Source organism: Schistocerca americana, chromosome 4 (assembly GCF_021461395.2).
Source record: "Schistocerca americana isolate TAMUIC-IGC-003095 chromosome 4, iqSchAmer2.1, whole genome shotgun sequence".
Lineage (NCBI taxonomy): Eukaryota > Metazoa > Arthropoda > Insecta > Orthoptera > Acrididae > Schistocerca > Schistocerca americana.
The window spans coordinates 639,954,905-639,972,273 of NC_060122.1; the positions used below are offsets into that span (position 1 = coordinate 639,954,905).

A 17,369-nucleotide genomic window follows, 5' to 3' on the forward strand; every position below is an offset into this window, starting at 1 on the left:
AAGTTGATGTTCAATACTTTTTTCTATTTGCAATGATCAGTGTTGAAGACACATTATTTTTGAGGTAAAATTTTGTATATTGTATGTTTTTGTATTTTTACCCATTGTTTCTTAAGCAGTCACACCCATTTTTGTTTTTACAAAATCTGAAATAACTTCGATTGTTGGTATTGAATACCTTTTACTTACTGTTTATCAGTTTTAAGTGCATATTAATCTACAGATGTCAAAATGCGCATTGCTCATGTTGATGTAGGAAACTTTAAAAATTTACACTTTTATTGACTTACTGATTGGTTAAGCATCATCTAAGAGAAACTATACTAATTAACTACATCTACATCCATACTTCACAAGCTACCTGATGGTGTGTGGCGGAGGGTACTTTGAGTACCTCTATTGGTTCTCCCTTCTATTCCAGTCTCGTATTGTTCGTGGAAAGAAAGATTGTTGGTATGCCTCTGTGTGGGCTCTAACCTTGATTTTATCCTCATGGTCTCTTCATGAGATATACGTAGGAGGGAGCAATATACTGCTTGACTCCTGGGTGAAGGTATGTTCTTGAAACTTAAACAAAAGCCCGTACCAAGCTACTGAGCGTCTCTCTTGCAGAGTCTTCCACTGGAGTTTATCTATCATCTCCGTAACACTTTCGTGATTACTAAATGATCCTGTAACGAAGCATGCTGCTCTCCGTTGGATCTTCTCTATCTCTTCTATCAACCCTATCTGGTATTGATCCCACACCAGTGAGCAGTATTCAAGCAGTGAGTGAACAAGTGCACTGTAACATACTTCCTTTGTTTACGGATTGCATTTCCTTAGGATTCTTCCAATGAATAATACATGCCACATTGTATCACATTAAGCTTCATAATTTTTTCTTGAAATGGTAAAATAATATTACTTTCAGTTGTTAATCATGTTCACAGTCACCCCATACAGGCTGTCTGACAGTGACTAACAGCCAAAACTAGTCAGAGAGTAAATACAACAAAAATTATATTCTGCAGATGAGTGGCACAATGGTTACATCCTTCTCATATTAGCAAAAAATATTATGTACCTGAATGCCCCCTGGGTAACAGAGCAGATGCAGCAGGAAAAATCACAGAATTAAAAAAAAATCTCAACTTAAATACGTTCTTTGTGTTGATGGGGTGAGTGGCTGTAGGGCCAAAAGCATTAGTGGGCAATGTCTGGGTCACCGGCTACTCGTTCCAGCCCATCCCTACCCCAGTCATCCTAGCTATGTTAGATTTGCCCACATAATGTGGAGCTCTATCTGGAGGGCTTTTATTTCACTAGTTACTCACAGGATGAATATGTAGAGTTTCACCTCTTCTTTTCTAGCTCCTAGTGGTATGGGTGTGCCACTAGGGGTATCAACACCAAACTAATAAATAAATAAAATTATTTGTGGAACTAATTCTTGTGGGAAGTCTGCTTTAAAGTAATCAACAGGTATCAGTAACAGAACACAAGCTGTTTGTCAGAATATGGTTTTGGAACTGAAAATTCATGAAGGGGCATTTCAGACAGTGGCATCATTCTACATGCCAGAAGGGTCTAGAGAGGATTTCTGATGTTTTAAAAATAATAAAACAGTTGAGAAATGGCTGTTTTTAGTAGAAATGTCAACCTTTGAACAATCCATTGAGAAATATTCATTTTAAATGGATTACACAGTATCATGAAATTTAGTAATGTGTCATGCTGAGTCATTATTAATATACTGAAATTAGAATTGATTGAAGAAAAGGCACAAGAAGAGATCATTTATCCCTAATGTATAATAAATAAAAAGGGTGAATAGCAAACTAATAAAAATAGCAGTGTTTATCATGAAATTGAAGGAACAGTACTCCCAAATCACATAAAGGTGGGATGTATCTGCTTCAAAGGCAGGTTATATATCCCTAACATGATGCACTGGTATAAGTACCAGTAATTTTTCTGTATGACACTGGCATGTAATGGAGAGAATGTGTTATATTAGTCAATGGTTCATCTGCCCAGTGGTGCGTTAGCTGTTTTCCAAATATCCTTTCCTGAAACCGAAAGGAGTTCTCTGTGTATCAAGAATAACAACACCAAACAAGGGAAAATCCAGGATGGAATTGAGAGTGAGGACGCACTATCCACAGATCTCAAGAACCTCAACACTTTCTCCCCCATTCACTTCACTTGATTCTACTCATGTTGACCACCACCTCAAAGATGGCTACATCAGTACCTCCGTCTCAAACCTACCAATTTCCAGCAATACATCCTATTTGACAGCTGCCACCAATTCCATACCAAGAAGTCCCTTCCATACAACCTAGACTCCCATGGCTGTTGCATCTGCAAAGATGAGCAATGCCTCTTGAAATATACTAATGAGGCCTTCCTAGACCATAATTACTCTCCCAACCTTGTGCAAAAAGAGATCTCCCATGTCTTTTCTCTCGAGTCATCCGTCAACTTCCAAAGTCCCACCATTCAGTCACAGGAGCATTCCCCTTGTGACTCAGTACCACCTACAACTGGAACAACTGAATCACATTCTCTGCCAGGTTTTCGACTACCTCCCATCATGCCCTGAAATGAGAAATGTTCTACCCACTTATCCTTCCCATTCCTCCTGCAGTGGTACTCCACTGCTTACCAAACCTACACAATATCCTCATCCTTATCCATCCCTACACAACGTTTACTTCTGACCACTTGCCACATGGTTCACATCCGTGTAATAGACCTAGGTGCAAGACCTGTCCCATACATCCTCCCACCACCACCTATTCCAATCCGGTCACAAGCATCACCTATCCCATCATAGGCTGTGCTACCTGTGAAATAAGTCATGTAATCTACAAGCTAAGTTGCAACCTCTGTGCTGTATTCTACATGGGCATGACAACCAACAAGTTTTCTGTCCGCATGAATGGCCACCAACAAACTGCGGCCAAGAAACAGGTGGACCACCCAGTTGCTGAGCACGCCACCCAACATGACGTTTTCATTTCAATGACTGCTTCACAGCCTGTGCCATCAGGATCCTTCCCGACAACACCAGCTTTTTTTATCTGCACAGGTGGAAACTCTCCCTGCAATATATCCTACATTCCCATAACCCTCTTGGCCTCACTCTTCGTTAGTCATTGTCCTTCCCATCTAGTCCCTACTCTCTTCCCATTCCAACATTGTACAGCCCTCTGTTCCATGAACACACCCACGGTCTTTTTTACTTCTCTCCTTTTCCACTACCCAGCCCTCTCCCTCCACCCTCTGTCTCCTTCTGATTGCACCTAGCTGCCCTACCCTCTCTCCACCTTGTCTCAATGTGCTCCCACAAGGAGCACTTTACTGTTCCCCACCCCTATCCTGCCATCTTTTTTGTTGTGCCTGTCTGCAACACAGCACCTCTGTTATATGGTGAGATGGTGAGTAGCAATTAGCTTTTCATAATATTTTCAAGAATAATAAAAGATACAGGAATTCAGTGACACGAGACAGATCACTTATGCTGATGCCTGACAGCATCACAATCCCTGACATTTTCACATCATTTGCCTCATACCTAAAAATATCTGTGTGATGTATCCATGAAGACGTAGGTTAACGTTGCTAACATAAGCACCTGTCATTGCAAGTATAATTCTGAAACTGAGTCATCCTCAGAATCTGCTGATTCATCCAACTACAAATAATACCAGTAGTACTCAAACTGCAATGTTATCCCAAAAGACAGAAAATTGAAAACAACACCCAAATGTCCCAAGTACTGTAATGACCATTATCAGTTCAGAAGAAAAAAAATCTGTCAATAAAAATCAGACCCCAGAGAAAATCAGTTTAAAGCCATTTCACCACAGCACGTATTTTTAGCTGAGTCTGCTGCCTGAACAGAAACCATGGACCATCATATCTAGCTGGAGGAAATATCCAGCCTCAAAGTAGGTTAATTCTGATACAGGACCATCACCTTCACAGAAAGGGAAAGAGAAAGAAGTAGAACGATAAAATGGCTAGCATAATACAGTGAATCATAAATGAGTTCTTGAGTCATATGGAGAAACTGAATCACTTAATGTGGCCAATTTCATCAAAATTTAAAATTTCTTATGAGAGTGGTTGTCCTTTTCTGTGTTTTATATGCGTGACCATATTTATATGTTTTACTAGAATTTTAACCAAAAAGTGTTTTAAAATAAGGAAAGAAAAAATTAATTATTTTTTGTAAGATTCATATTCCCTTCTCTCTCTCTCTCTCTCTCCCTCCCTCTCTCTCCCTCCCTATCTCTTTCTCCCTCTCTCTCTCTCTCTCTCTCTAACACCTAACTCCCCCCACACAGACATCCATCCCAATCCTCTGCCCCACCCCACCTCCTATCTGTTAAGCTGTCAGCACTGTGAATTTACGCAGAATCTTCTACAGTACAATCCTGGTAAATTCTCAATGTTGTAGCTAATTTTGCATCATTATAAATCTTTCATCTATATAATGTTCTGCTAGGGTATAATTGATAGGATGTAAGATGGTGCTTATGTTCCTTCTGCTATTTTTCAATTATACTCATTGTTGGTCAATATATGCAACACCACATTTCAAAGAAGTGTGGTAAATGCTTGATCTGGAAAGCTAAGGTAGTCAATGACAAGACAGAGCAAAGAAAGCAATCAGCTTTACGCATGTTTCTGTAATATTCTGCAACTCTTCGCATATAGTTTGCAATTATAGACCAAACAAACATCCACAGCTTTTCATTTTTCTTTATACCTACAAGCTATCAAGATTAAAGAGGATGTGTTGAATTTGGAGGTAATACAATTAGTTATAAGTAATTTTCTTCAGGGAATGTATTTTGTAGCATTTCTCTGTTCACCTGCCGGACATACCTTTCCTGTCAATACCTTTACAGTCAAGATAGAAATTGTAATTTGAATGTATCGGGAAAGCACTCACCCAGTGCTGAGTCATATGGGTCTCTTTCTTTTGTGTGTGCGTGTGTCTCTGTGTGTGTGTGTGTGTGTGTGTGTGTGTGTGTGTGTATGAGTGAGAGAGAGAGAGAGAGAGGGAGAGGGAGGGAAAGAGAGGCAGAGTGAGAGAGGAAATTAGTTCTTATGAGCAGTGCTCAGTACATTTAATCATTGACAGTGTTTTTATTTAGTACCACCCCTGTGTACTCGCAGGCAATTCAGTCCTGACAGGTTGCAATGTCATCCTCTGCAGTGATGTTCTTTGGGTGCAGTAAAGAGGCTGTGAGGTCAGCATACAGTCCTCCCAGCCATTGTTGGTTGCCCAGATCATAGAGCCACAGTTTCTTACTCAGGTCACTTCCTAAGTGGAATCAGCATCAGAAACACCTCATTCAAGTACTTCCACCAAGGAAAAATCCCTAGAAGTACTGTGATCTGAATCTAGGTCCTCAGCATGGCAGTTTGACATTCTGACCATTAAACTATGGAAGCAGACTTTTTAGTTGCTAATGAAACTGTAAGTAAGACTTATTGCTGTTTACACAAGCACAACTGCAAAAATGTACCCTGCTAAAAAATGGAAAGAAAGCCCATAAATACATACTAATGAATAGTTGGGAGTATCCCAACACCCCACCCAGATCTTCACATGACTCTGCAGCTGTTAGCATCTATAATGAGACCGTCTTGTGCTGAACAAATATGGATTGGCTACTCAACAATCCATACCAAAACTATTGTCAAAGCAACCAGAATTGTCACGGGGTTGCTGTGAATGAAAGCACGGTGGGACTTAACAGAGCAGCCCACGGATGAACGGGAAAGGAAGGACACCCACAACGACAGATGACTGAGCAAGACAGCAAGAACAACAAGAAGGAATAAACAACGCGGTCACAAGTGAAAACCTCATGAAATCAACAACGTCCACTCATACCTGGAGGTAAGCAAAGTAAACACGATGTCTGTAAGCAAGATATCGAGAGACTCATGCAAATATCAGACTGCTTCGGTGAGTGAGAGGCAGGCACATAAATGCACGATAGGGTACATTACTATTGGCCACTGGGACCACATGCTCCACAGTGGCAGCCTCACATTATATGTGGGCCAGGAGCACACACAGCCATGGTTTATAGCTTGATAGCTGCAGAGACCTCTAGTGGTAATCAAAGTCCATGCCATCTGGCACACTTTCGAAACCCATGGCGCTCGGTTCCATATCCCTCCTCCCTGAAACTTGCACATAGGGGTGGAAATTCCCCAAACGGTGCCAGGGTGGTTGGCAGATGGGAGAAGACCCGGGCCCATCAACCGCCGTTGGTGGGGAGGAAGGGACATCCAAGGTGTCCATGACGGCCGACGCAGAGGCCAGGGCAGCGGAGGGAGCCGCCGATCCACCAGGGAGCAGGGAGGGCTGGTGGCAGGATTGCAGGGAGGCAGCAACCGGGGGCAGTGGTGGCAAATCAAGCATCATGTCTGTACCTGAAGGAGGTAGTGGAGGAGGAGGTGGCAGCGGGAGTCCTGCGGGGGTATGTGAGTGGAGCTGGTTATGATGGCAGTGCTCCAACCCTTTTGACATCTGCACTGATGTCACACACCGCCTATGGTCTGAGATGACTGTGGTGGGTGTCCAACCTGCCTTGCTCCCATACACGCGGGCCCACATTGCTGCACTGGGGGTGTAATGCTGAGATGGCCAGGAACGGGGGCATGAGGGGGACGGCATGACCAAATGGAGCTGGGTCCATGGCTGTCGCCCATGGAGGAACTCCACCAGACTTTGTCCATCAATTGGCGTGGTGTGATAGTTGCTTAATAACAGGGTGAGGGCCGATGTGGCTGGAGATGTTTCGACCGCCTTCACCAACTTCTGTTTAGATGTGCAGACAAGCCTCTCCACTGCACCATTGGAGGAAGGGTGGAAAGGTGGGCTACAGACATGTTGGATACCACTGGCCTGGCAGAAATTGTGGAAGGAGGATGCCATGAAATGGGGGCCATTATCAGAGACCAATGTGTGAGGCAGGCCCTCAATGGCGAGAATCTGGACCAGGGCCATGAGCGTGGCCTCTGTGGTGGTGGATGCCATGCGGACGACATATGGTTATTTGGAGTAACCTCATGGACTCCAAAAATGGGGCCGCAAAATCGAGATGAATGCGATTCCAGGGCTGGTGAGGCACAGGGCAGGGTGCGAACAACTGAGCGGCGCTTGCCAGCTGACGCACACACACAGTGCACCCACAGACCAGGCGGACAATATTGATGCTAGGCCAATACATGTGCCAGCGAGCCAAAACTTTCATGCAGGACATACCCCAGTGCCCGCGGTGTAACAAACTGAGCACCTTCTGCCACAAATCCAGAGGGATGACCACCCAATGGGCATCTGACTCTGTGGCCAACAGAAGGACTTCGTTGACCACAGAGAACCTGTAGGACAGGTGGCACCAGGAGCTGGAGTCTGTCCAGGGCCATCCATGGACCACGTAGCGGAGAATCTGCTGCAAGATAGGGTCTCGGTGTGTAGCCGTGGCAATGTGAGCAGCTATAAGAGGCAGACCATCCAGCACATCCCGGTGGGCGGAATCAATGTGAAAGCACAGGACCTCCTGTTGGTAAAATGCAAGATCGGGGCCTGCTGAGAGACATGACAAAGCAACCATGTTAGCATGGTGGGCAGTGGGCCTGTACCACATAGTGTAAGTGTAATTCTGTAAAAATAACACCCAGTGCTGGAGACATTGAGATGCCCACTCTGGAAGGTGAGAGTGTGGTCTGAAAAGCATAACTAAGAGTTTATGGTCCATCAGGAGGGTGAACTTTGCTCCAAAGAGATAGGTGTGAAATTTTTGGAGAATGAACGCTACCACCAGGGCCTCCTTTTCAATATGGGAGTAGTTCTGCTGTTCTGGGCTTAATGTCTTATATGCATAATCCATAGGCTGTTCTGAGCCATTGGCATTCCGATGTGCGAGGGTGGCCTCAATGCTGTATGCCGATGCATCAGCTGTTACAACCAAGGTGCAGTCCCGAGAGAAGGGAGTAAGGCAAGGGGCAGACTTCAGCATCGCCTTCAAATGGAGAAAAGCCTGGTCACAGGCAAGAGTTCAAACAAAAGGTACCCCTTTGTGAAACAAGTGATTGAGGGGTTGAGCAACAGAGGCAGCCTGGGGTAAGAACTTTAAGTAATAAGTAAGCTTGCCCAAAAACACCTGGAGTTCAGATAAATCCTTGGGACGAGCAAGGGCTTCAATGGCAGTGATATTGCAACCCGAAGGGTGAACGTCATCTTTGCTAAGCCAGTGGCCAAAGTATTCCACTTCCAGTTGAAAAAAAAACAACACTTGTCCAGCCGACAGCATAAACCTGCAGATTGCAGAGCAAAGGTGCTGAAGTTTTGCATATTGTCCTGTCATCCAGATAACTCACGCAGTTGAGGATAGGTTGTGTAAGCTGCTCCAGGAACTGCTGGTAAATGGCCGGCGCCGAAGAGACACCAAATGGAAGGCACTTGTATAATCCGAAAGGCGTGTTGATAACCATGCTGTCCTGGTAATCAGTATCCAAGGGTAACTGGTGGTGTACCTCAGCCAGATCGATCTTTGAAAAGTACTCTCCCCCTGCAAGCTTGGCAAGGTCTTCCTGTCGGGGAATGGTGTAAGTGTCTACCAGGGATTGAGCATTGACAGTAGTGCCAAAGTCTCCACATAGCCAAAGGGACCCATTGGTTTTTCGTGTGATCCCCAATGATGTCACCCAGACACTGTATGTCACAGGCTCCAGAATGCCAGCAGCCTGGAGCTGATCAAGTTCCTGTTTGACTGCTGGCCGTAAGGCCACCAGAATGGGTCAGGCCCAGAAAAAAACGAGGCTGCACATCCGGCCGAAGTATGATGTGCTCCTGAAAATCTGAAGCACATCCAAGATCTGTGGCAAATGACATCGCAAAAGTGGAGCACAGATCGTCCAAGTTCTGAAAAGGAACGCCCATGGAAATGACCTGAACTTCATTGGAAATTGAAAAGCCAAACAGTTAAAATGCATCCAGGCCAAAAGTATTTGAAGTCTACCGATGGTCAACAACAAATAGGGTAAGGAGCCGGGGAGATGTTTGTACGTCGCCTGGATAACAAACTGCCCCTGAAGGGAAATGGAACCGTCTCCGTAGGTGACCAAATGCCGAGAGGGAGGCGACAACTCAGGAGAGCCCAGGCGGCATATGTCCCCATATTAATCAGGGAGATGGTGGCCCCTGAAAACATCCTCAGTGAAAAGGCATAGTGTGATGTCAAAAGCGCGTGGTTGCGTGTGAGATCGCTCTCTAAGTTTTCATATATTTTTAGGTTTCAGATACATATTTTAACGGTTTTTGTGATAATATTTACTATATAAGTGACTTATTAGAGGTTTCTTCATTCACCTCTGTCTTTCTTGTGTTATGACCTGATATTTGTGAGTGTTTCGTATCGAGCAACTTAACCTCTTACCTGTGTTTACATTCCGCGCTGACCAGTTGCAGCTGTAGCGGCGCATCGAAAGCTAAGTACTAATTAATTGTGTGTGTATAGTGGTTTATTTAGAAACTTTAGTAGTCTTCAACCAGTGTTCTTGGTGTTTTCTGGTGAAATAATTTTAGAAGAAATTTTTGGGAACTGTTTTCAGTTTCGTTACTGTGTCATTAGACGTTTGTTTTTCTTTCCGTGTTAGTCTTTTGTTATATTCTCGTTTGCTGTTGATTAATACTGTTAATAGTAGTGGTTACTTCCCTTGTAGAGTAAGTTTGTGATTATTGTAGTCAGTTTTTTAACATCTTCTTATTGTACTAGCGGAACTTAGATAAAGTAGTTTTCTTGTTTCAATAACTGCAAAATTTTACCATGAGTGAGAAGTGTGGGCTTTGCCGTAGGTTCGTGAGTAGTGGATTGCAGTGTGAGACTTGTTCTAAGTATTTTCACAGGGGGGAATGCAGTGGGGAAGCCAGTGGGCATTCTGGTGAGATCCTCTCCTGGAATTGCAGGTTATGTAGCAAGAGTAAGTTGATAGATGAGCAGGAGCGTAAGATCTGTGCCCTTCAGGTGCAATTGAAAAACGCACAGGAGGAGCTAGATAGGATGAGGAGGGAAAAGGGGGTTGGGGAATGGGAGCTGGCTGTTGGCAAGAGATGTGCTAGGAGAAGGAGATTTTCAGATAGTTTTACTATTAGTGTTTGCAATAGATAGGACCAACTGTCAGAGTCTAGTGGAGAGGAATCTCTAGTAGCTGTAGATGTAGGAAGTATGCAGCAGACCTCAGCAGTTACGGTGGCTAGGACAGTTGCAAAGTCTAAGAGATTGAAGAAGGTTCTGCTGTTATGTAGTTCTCATGGTAGAGGTGTAAGCCAGCAGTTGCAGAAAGTGTTGGGGAGTGAGTACCAGGTCACCAGCATTGTGAAGCCTAATGCAGGATTGGCTCAGGTGACTGTTAACATAGGAGGTTTATGTAGCGATTTTACTAAAGAGGATCAGGTAGTGATTGTGGGTGGGGCTGGTAATAGTATTGATAGCGATGGGGAGTATGGCATAGATGGTGACCTGGAAAAGATAGTCACTCAGACTGGCAACATGAATGTGCATTTCGTGGAACTGTTTCAGCGTCACAATCGGCCTCATCTTAATACAGCCGTCAAGTGTAATAACATGAGACTTGGGGGTGTGCTGATGACAGAAGGCATGAGTCACATTTCAGTGGTGTCGGTGGAGTCTATCTGCAGGACGGGTTTCACTAGACATGACCTGCACCTCAACAGGTAAGGAAAAGGGAGGTTGGCAAAGCTTGTAGGTAACAGCATAGGTGGGGGTGGTGGGATCACTCATGGGAAAATTCCTGTACTAGTGGGTGTTAGAGCTGCACCTTTTTTAGACTGAAGTCAGCTGATAGGTATTCTTGATTAAGGGAAGTCTCTCTAACAAAGAAACCACTCTCGACAAAGCTTAGGTATCCGAGTAATGAGGGAATTAGTATATTTCATCAAAATATAAAAGGTATTAGAGATAAAGTTAGTGAACTGCCTATAGATGTTGACTCTGAAATTATTGGTATATCTGAACACTTCTTAAATAAAGAGATAATTCAGAGACTTCCTATACCAGGATACAGGTTGGCTGGCAGCTTTTCTAGGAGCTCTTTGCGGTGTGGGGGAGTAGCCATGTATGTGAAAAACGGTATCCCATTTGAGTCAATTGATGTTTCAAAGTACTGCACTGAAAAGGTGTTTGAATGTTGTGCAGGTGTGGTTAAATTTAGTGGAGTTAAACTTCTAATTGTTGTTATTTATAGATCCCCAGACTCCGATTTCACAACATTTTTGCTAAAGCTAGAGGAGGTTCTTGGTTCACTTTATAGGAAATACAAAATGTTAATTATATGTGGTGACTTCAATATTAATTGTATAAGTGATTGTGCAAGGAAAAGGATGCTGGTAGACCTCCTCAATTCATATAATCTTATGCAAACCGTATTCTTTCCAACGAGAGTGCAAGGGAACAGTAGAAAAACCATAGACAACATTTTTGTTCATTCCTCATTGCTAGAAGGGCATCCTATTACCAAAAAAGTGAATGGCCTTTCAGATTATGATGCACAAGTTTTAACTCTAAAAGATTTTTGTGCTGCAACACATGTTAAATATAGTTATCAACTTTTCAGGAAAGCTGATCCAATTGCTGTAGGGACCCTTTGTAAACCTTATCAAGGAACAAGACTGGCAAGATGTTTATAGTGCTGATACAGTAGATGATAAATATAATGCTTTCCTCAAGACTTTTCTCGTGCTCTTTGAAAGTTGCTTTCCATTAGAACATTCAAAACAGGATACTAGCACAAACAGGCAGCCTGGGTGGCTGACAAGAGGGATAAGAATATCCTATAGAACAAAGTGTCAGTTATATCAAAACATTAGAAACAGTCAAAATCTAAATGCAGCAGCCCATTACAAACTGTATTGTAAGGTGCTTAAAAAATTTATTAGGAAGGCAAAAAGTATGTGGTATGCATATAGAATAGCTAAGTTTCAGGATAAAATTAAAACCATATGGTCAGTCGTAAAGGAAGTGGCTGGTCTGCAGAGACAGGTGGAGGATATAGAATCAGTGCGTAGTGGGAATGTCCATGTTACTGATAAGTTGCATTTATGTACAGTATTTAATAATCACTTTCTGAATATAGCAGGTGAACTAAATAGAAACCTAGTCCCAAGAGGGAATCATATAGCGCTCGTAGAAAAAAGTGTTCCGAGACTGTTACCTGAAATGCTCCTCCATGATACTGACAAGAGGGAGATTGAATTAATAATTAAATCACTAAAGACCAAGAACTCTCATGGATATGATGGGGTATCTAGCAGAATACTGAAGTATTGTTCTATGTATGTTAGGCCAGTACTTAGCCATATCTGTAACTTTTCCTTTAGGAGTGGTCAGTTTCCTGATTGATTAAAGTACTCAGCAGTAAAGCCACTTTATAAAAAGGGAGACAGGGATAATGTTGACAATTATAGACCTATTTCTATGCCATCAGTGTTTGCTAAGGTTATCGAGAAGGTTAAGTTATCGAGAAGGTTGTATATACAAGGTTACTGGAGCACTTAAATTCAAATAATTTGCTGTCAAATGTACAGTTTGGTTTTAGAAATGGTTTAACAACTGAAAATGCTATATTCTCTTTTCTCTGTGAGGTTTTGGATGGATTAAATAAAAGTTTGTGAATGCTACGTGTTTTCTTTGATTTAACGAAGGCTTTTGACTGTGTTGACCACAAGATATTACTGCAGAAGTTGGACCATTATGGAGTAAGGGGAGTAGCTTACAATTGGTTTGCCTCTTACTTTAAGAACAGAAAGCAGAAGGTAATTCTCCGCAATATTGAGAGTGGTAGTGATGTTCAGTCCCAATGGGGCACTGTTAAGTGGGGCATTCCCCAAGGGTTGGTGCTGGGGCCACTGCTGTTTCTTATTTATATAAATGATATGCCTTCTAATATTACAGGTAATTCAAAAATATTTCTGTTTGCTGATGACACCAGCTTGGTAGTGAACGATCTTGTGTGTAATATTGAAACATCATCAAATAATGTAGTTCATGAAATAAGTTCGTGGCTTGTGGAAAATAATTTGATGCTAAATCACAGTAAAACTCAGTTTTTACAGTTTCTAACTCACAATTCAACAAGAACTGATATTTTGATCAGACAGAATGGGCATATTATAAGCGAGACAGAACAGTTCAAGTTCCTAGGCATTTGGATAGATAGTAAGCTGTTGTGGAAAGCCCATGTTCAGGATCTTGTTCAGAAACTAAATGCTGCTTTATTTACCATTAGAACAGTATCTGAAATAAGTGACAGTTCAACATGAAAAGTAGTCTACTTTGCATATTTTCATACGCTTATGTCATATGGTATTATTTTTTGGGGTAATTCTTCTGATTGAAAATGGGTATTTTTGGCTCCAAAACAGGCTGTTTGAGCTACATGTGGTGTAAGTTCGAAAACCTCTTGTCGACCCCTATTCAATAGTCTGGGAATTCTGACATTGCCCTCACAGTATATATTTTCTTTAATGTCGTTTGTTGTTAGCAGTATTAGCTTATTCCCAAGAGTTAGCAGCTTTCACTCAGTTAATACTAGGCAGAAATCAAATCTGCATGTGGAATGCACTTCCTTGACTCTTGTGCAGAAAGGAGTGCACTATTCTGCTGCATCCATTTTCAATAAGCTACCACAAGAACTCAAAAATCTTAGCGGTAGCCCAAATGCTTTTAAGTATAAACTGAAGAGTTTCCTCATGGCTCACTCCTTCTATTCTGTCGAGGAGCTCCTGGAAGAGCTGAAAAATTAAGCAAATTCCAGTGTTACATTGTTGATTTTCTTTATTTAAACTTACGAATTGTCCCCTGAATACGTTTCTTGTATTTCATTTTATCTGTTTCTACTATCGTGTTATAATTTCATGTATTGACTCGTTCCATGACCATGGAGACTTCTCCTTAATTTGGTCCCATGGAAAAATAAATAAATAAATAAATAAAAATAAAAAAAAACTTCCATGCTGATGGGTCATCCAGTGAGAGGACCGATTGCAGAGCATATACAGTATCTTGAGGCCCAGGAGAGGCAGGGCTGGAGTGAGACAAGTGACCTCAACAAACTAACTGGATGTGGCCCTCCTTGTCACACAGCATGCACGTTTTCCAGTGGTGGGGACAATCAGCTCGAGAGTGCATGATAAAGCACTGTGGGCAAGATGGAAGTGGGCCGCACGACCGGCGACTAGGGACAATCGGAGGTACTGATGCCATAGAGTCGTTGGACAAAGAGGAGTCCTGATGACACTGGCCACTGTTGGCCAGGCCATGTCGACGTTGTGAGAGCGGAACCTGCTGAGACAAATCAATTGCCGCCACTTGTGGCAGTGCCATGAGAAACTTGTTAGCCACCTGAGCAAATTCAAATGAGTGGGCAATGCACAGAATCTTGTCCAAGGAAGGGTTATCAAGTTTCAACACCAAAGTGCAGACCTCAGGATCAGGACCTAGCTGAACAACCACATCTCAAATCAGGGAGCCTGCATACAAAGCCTTATACTGCTGATTGGTGCGTGTAAAATCGCATCAACAACTGAGACCCTGCAAGTCCGTGACACAGGAACGCTATGACTGACCAGCCTGTTTATGGTACTGGTGGAACTCCAGCCAAGAGGCGACCACTTGGTAATGTTGTGAATAATAATTTGTCAGCAAAAGGCATATCTCCTGGAAACAGAGAGCCACAGAATCAGACAATGATGCCAACTTGCGGAGAAGAAAGAGTGTGTCCGGGGAGACCCAAGACAAAAACAACGACCACTGCAAGGAGTCATCCATGACTTGAAAAGTTGTGAAATGTTGTTTCAGCCAATGTAAGTATATTTCCCAGTCTTCGTTAACATCATTAAATGGGGAGAAAACTGTGGACATGGGAAAGCATCAGACACCTGAGGACTCGGAAGCTGTTGTGGTAGTGTGTCCCTTGCATCAACTTTGTCCATTAGCAACTGCAGTGACTGCTGTAAGATGTCTAACTGGAGCTACTGCTGCTGCATGAACTGCTACTCTTGCTCCAGAAGACAGACCAACTTCGCTTCCATGCTAACAACTACCACCATTTACCTCATCACCAAAATGTTGTAACTGTGACTGGAATGGTCACGGGGTTGCCGTGAACAAAACTGTGGTGGGACTGAACGGAGCAGCCCGTGGACAAACAAGATGGACGAACAGGAAAGGAAGGACACGCATGATGCCAGATGACCAAGCAAGACACCAACAACAACAACAAGCAAAAAGTAATGGGGTCACAAGTGAAAACCTCACGAAATCAACAACGTTCACTTGTACATGGAAGTAAGTACGATGTCTGTAAGTGAGATATCGAGAGACTCACACGAACATCAGACTGCTTCGCTGAGTGAGAGGCAGGCACTTAAATACACGATAAGGTATGCTGATATTGGCCCCTAGAATCACATGCTCCACAGTGGTGCCCTCACATTATACATGGGCCAGGAGCACATGCATCCACGGCTTATGGCGCGATGGCTGCAGAGACCTCTAGTGGTTATTGAGGTCCATACCATCTGGTGCGGATTTGAAACCCGCGGTGCTCAGTATCAGGAAAACTGTGTGGTGAGTAAATTCCCACAGCTTGAATGGAACACAAAGACTGACTGCTAAATGACACTGTGGCTGAGAGGCTTGATGGCTTGGCTGAAATGTGATCAGCATGCAAACATGTCACCTTGAGCTGAGAGTTACAAATACAAATCTGTGGACTCTAACAGGCTAGTGGACCATAAAGTGTTTGTTGTCAGAGGTGCTATTGTTGTGTGAGTTCCTATGGTATCAAAATTGTGGCCTGAGCAAAAGAACTGAGAGAATTGTGGGCTGAGAGAACTCAGACAATGTCTTTGACAATGGGGGCAAGCCCAGCTACTATAGCTGTGTGAAGTTGGGCTAAATAAAATATGGGACCTAGGCATCTAACTGCTTCTACCACTTTTCATTTAGATATAGTATACTATAGAACTTTGGTATTCAAGGATAAACTAAACTCCTCCCGAACAGATTGGAAGCAGAGCTACAAGACATCAGTTATAAGAAGTGCAAAAAAACCTAAGAACAAACAGAATTATTATCAGATCAAATTTTTTATTGCAAAGGAAGAAACCAGAGAGGAGATTCAATGATAGACAATTAAAAAGAATAATACAGAATCAAAGGAATATGACAGAAAAGCTATTCTTGTTTTAAAAATAAACGTAGGGTGCTCATTGAATATCAATGAAGTCTATTCATCAATATGCTCATGCTTAGATGAAGAGATAAAGAATCACTGTGAAGAGTTACAAAAGTGATAAATGAGAGCAAATGTCACTGCAGTATGATAACGGGACAAAAAATAAGAGCGATTCTTCGGTGGGGATCATGATACAATGGCAGAAATGACAGAGGCCATACATTATTTGAATCAGTCAAGAATGTCATTCTTGTCAATAACATGTTTTTCCTGAAGAAAACAAACAGTAATTGGGCATGGAAAATTAAACTAAAAGTGAAATTAACTTTGTTTGAACAAACAATAAAGAAATGTGTAGGATGTGGCAATTTACATCTATATAGATATTCTGCTAGCCACAGTATGGTGCATGGTAGAGGGTACCTTGTACCACCACTACTAGTCATTTCCTTTCCTGTTCCACTCACAAAAGAAGCGAGGAAAAAATGACTGTCCATATGCCTCTGTATGGACCCTAATTTCCCTTATCTTATCCTTATTGTCCTTAGGCAAGATGTACATTGGCAACAGCAGAATTGTCACACAGTCGGCTTAAAATGCTGGTTGTCTAATTTTTTCAACAGTGTTTCATGGAAAGAATTTCATTTCCCCTTCAGGGATTCCCATTCAAGATCCTGAAGCATCTCCATAATACTTGCTTGTAGATTGAACCAACTGGTAAAAAATGTGCCAGCACACCTCTGAACTGCTATTATATCTTCCTTTAAACTGATGCAGTGCAGCTTCCAACCACTCAAGTAGTACTCAAGAAAGGGCCCCATTAGCGTTCTATACACAGTCTTCTTTATAGAATAGATACATTTCCCTAAAGTTATGTTTCCCTAAAACTTCCCCAATAAACAAAAGTTGAGCATTTGCCATCTCTGCTACCACCTTAGGTGCTCATTCCATTTCATATTACTTTGCAACATTATGCCTACATATTTAATCAATGTGACTGTGTCAAGCAGCATATCAATAATGAACATTACAAGATTTTTTCCTGCTCATCAGTATTAACTTACACTTTTCTGCATTTGGAGCAAGCTGCCACT

The 17,369-nt window shown here is 42.5% G+C and overlaps 1 protein-coding gene across 1 annotated transcript in view; it reads left to right on the plus strand.

The window, feature by feature from the left end:
- LOC124613159 (aldehyde dehydrogenase 1A1-like) overlaps positions 1-17,369 on the plus strand; it is a 91,774-nt gene that overhangs the window by 19,431 nt on the left and 54,974 nt on the right. The gene's annotated exons all lie outside the window — the stretch shown is intronic.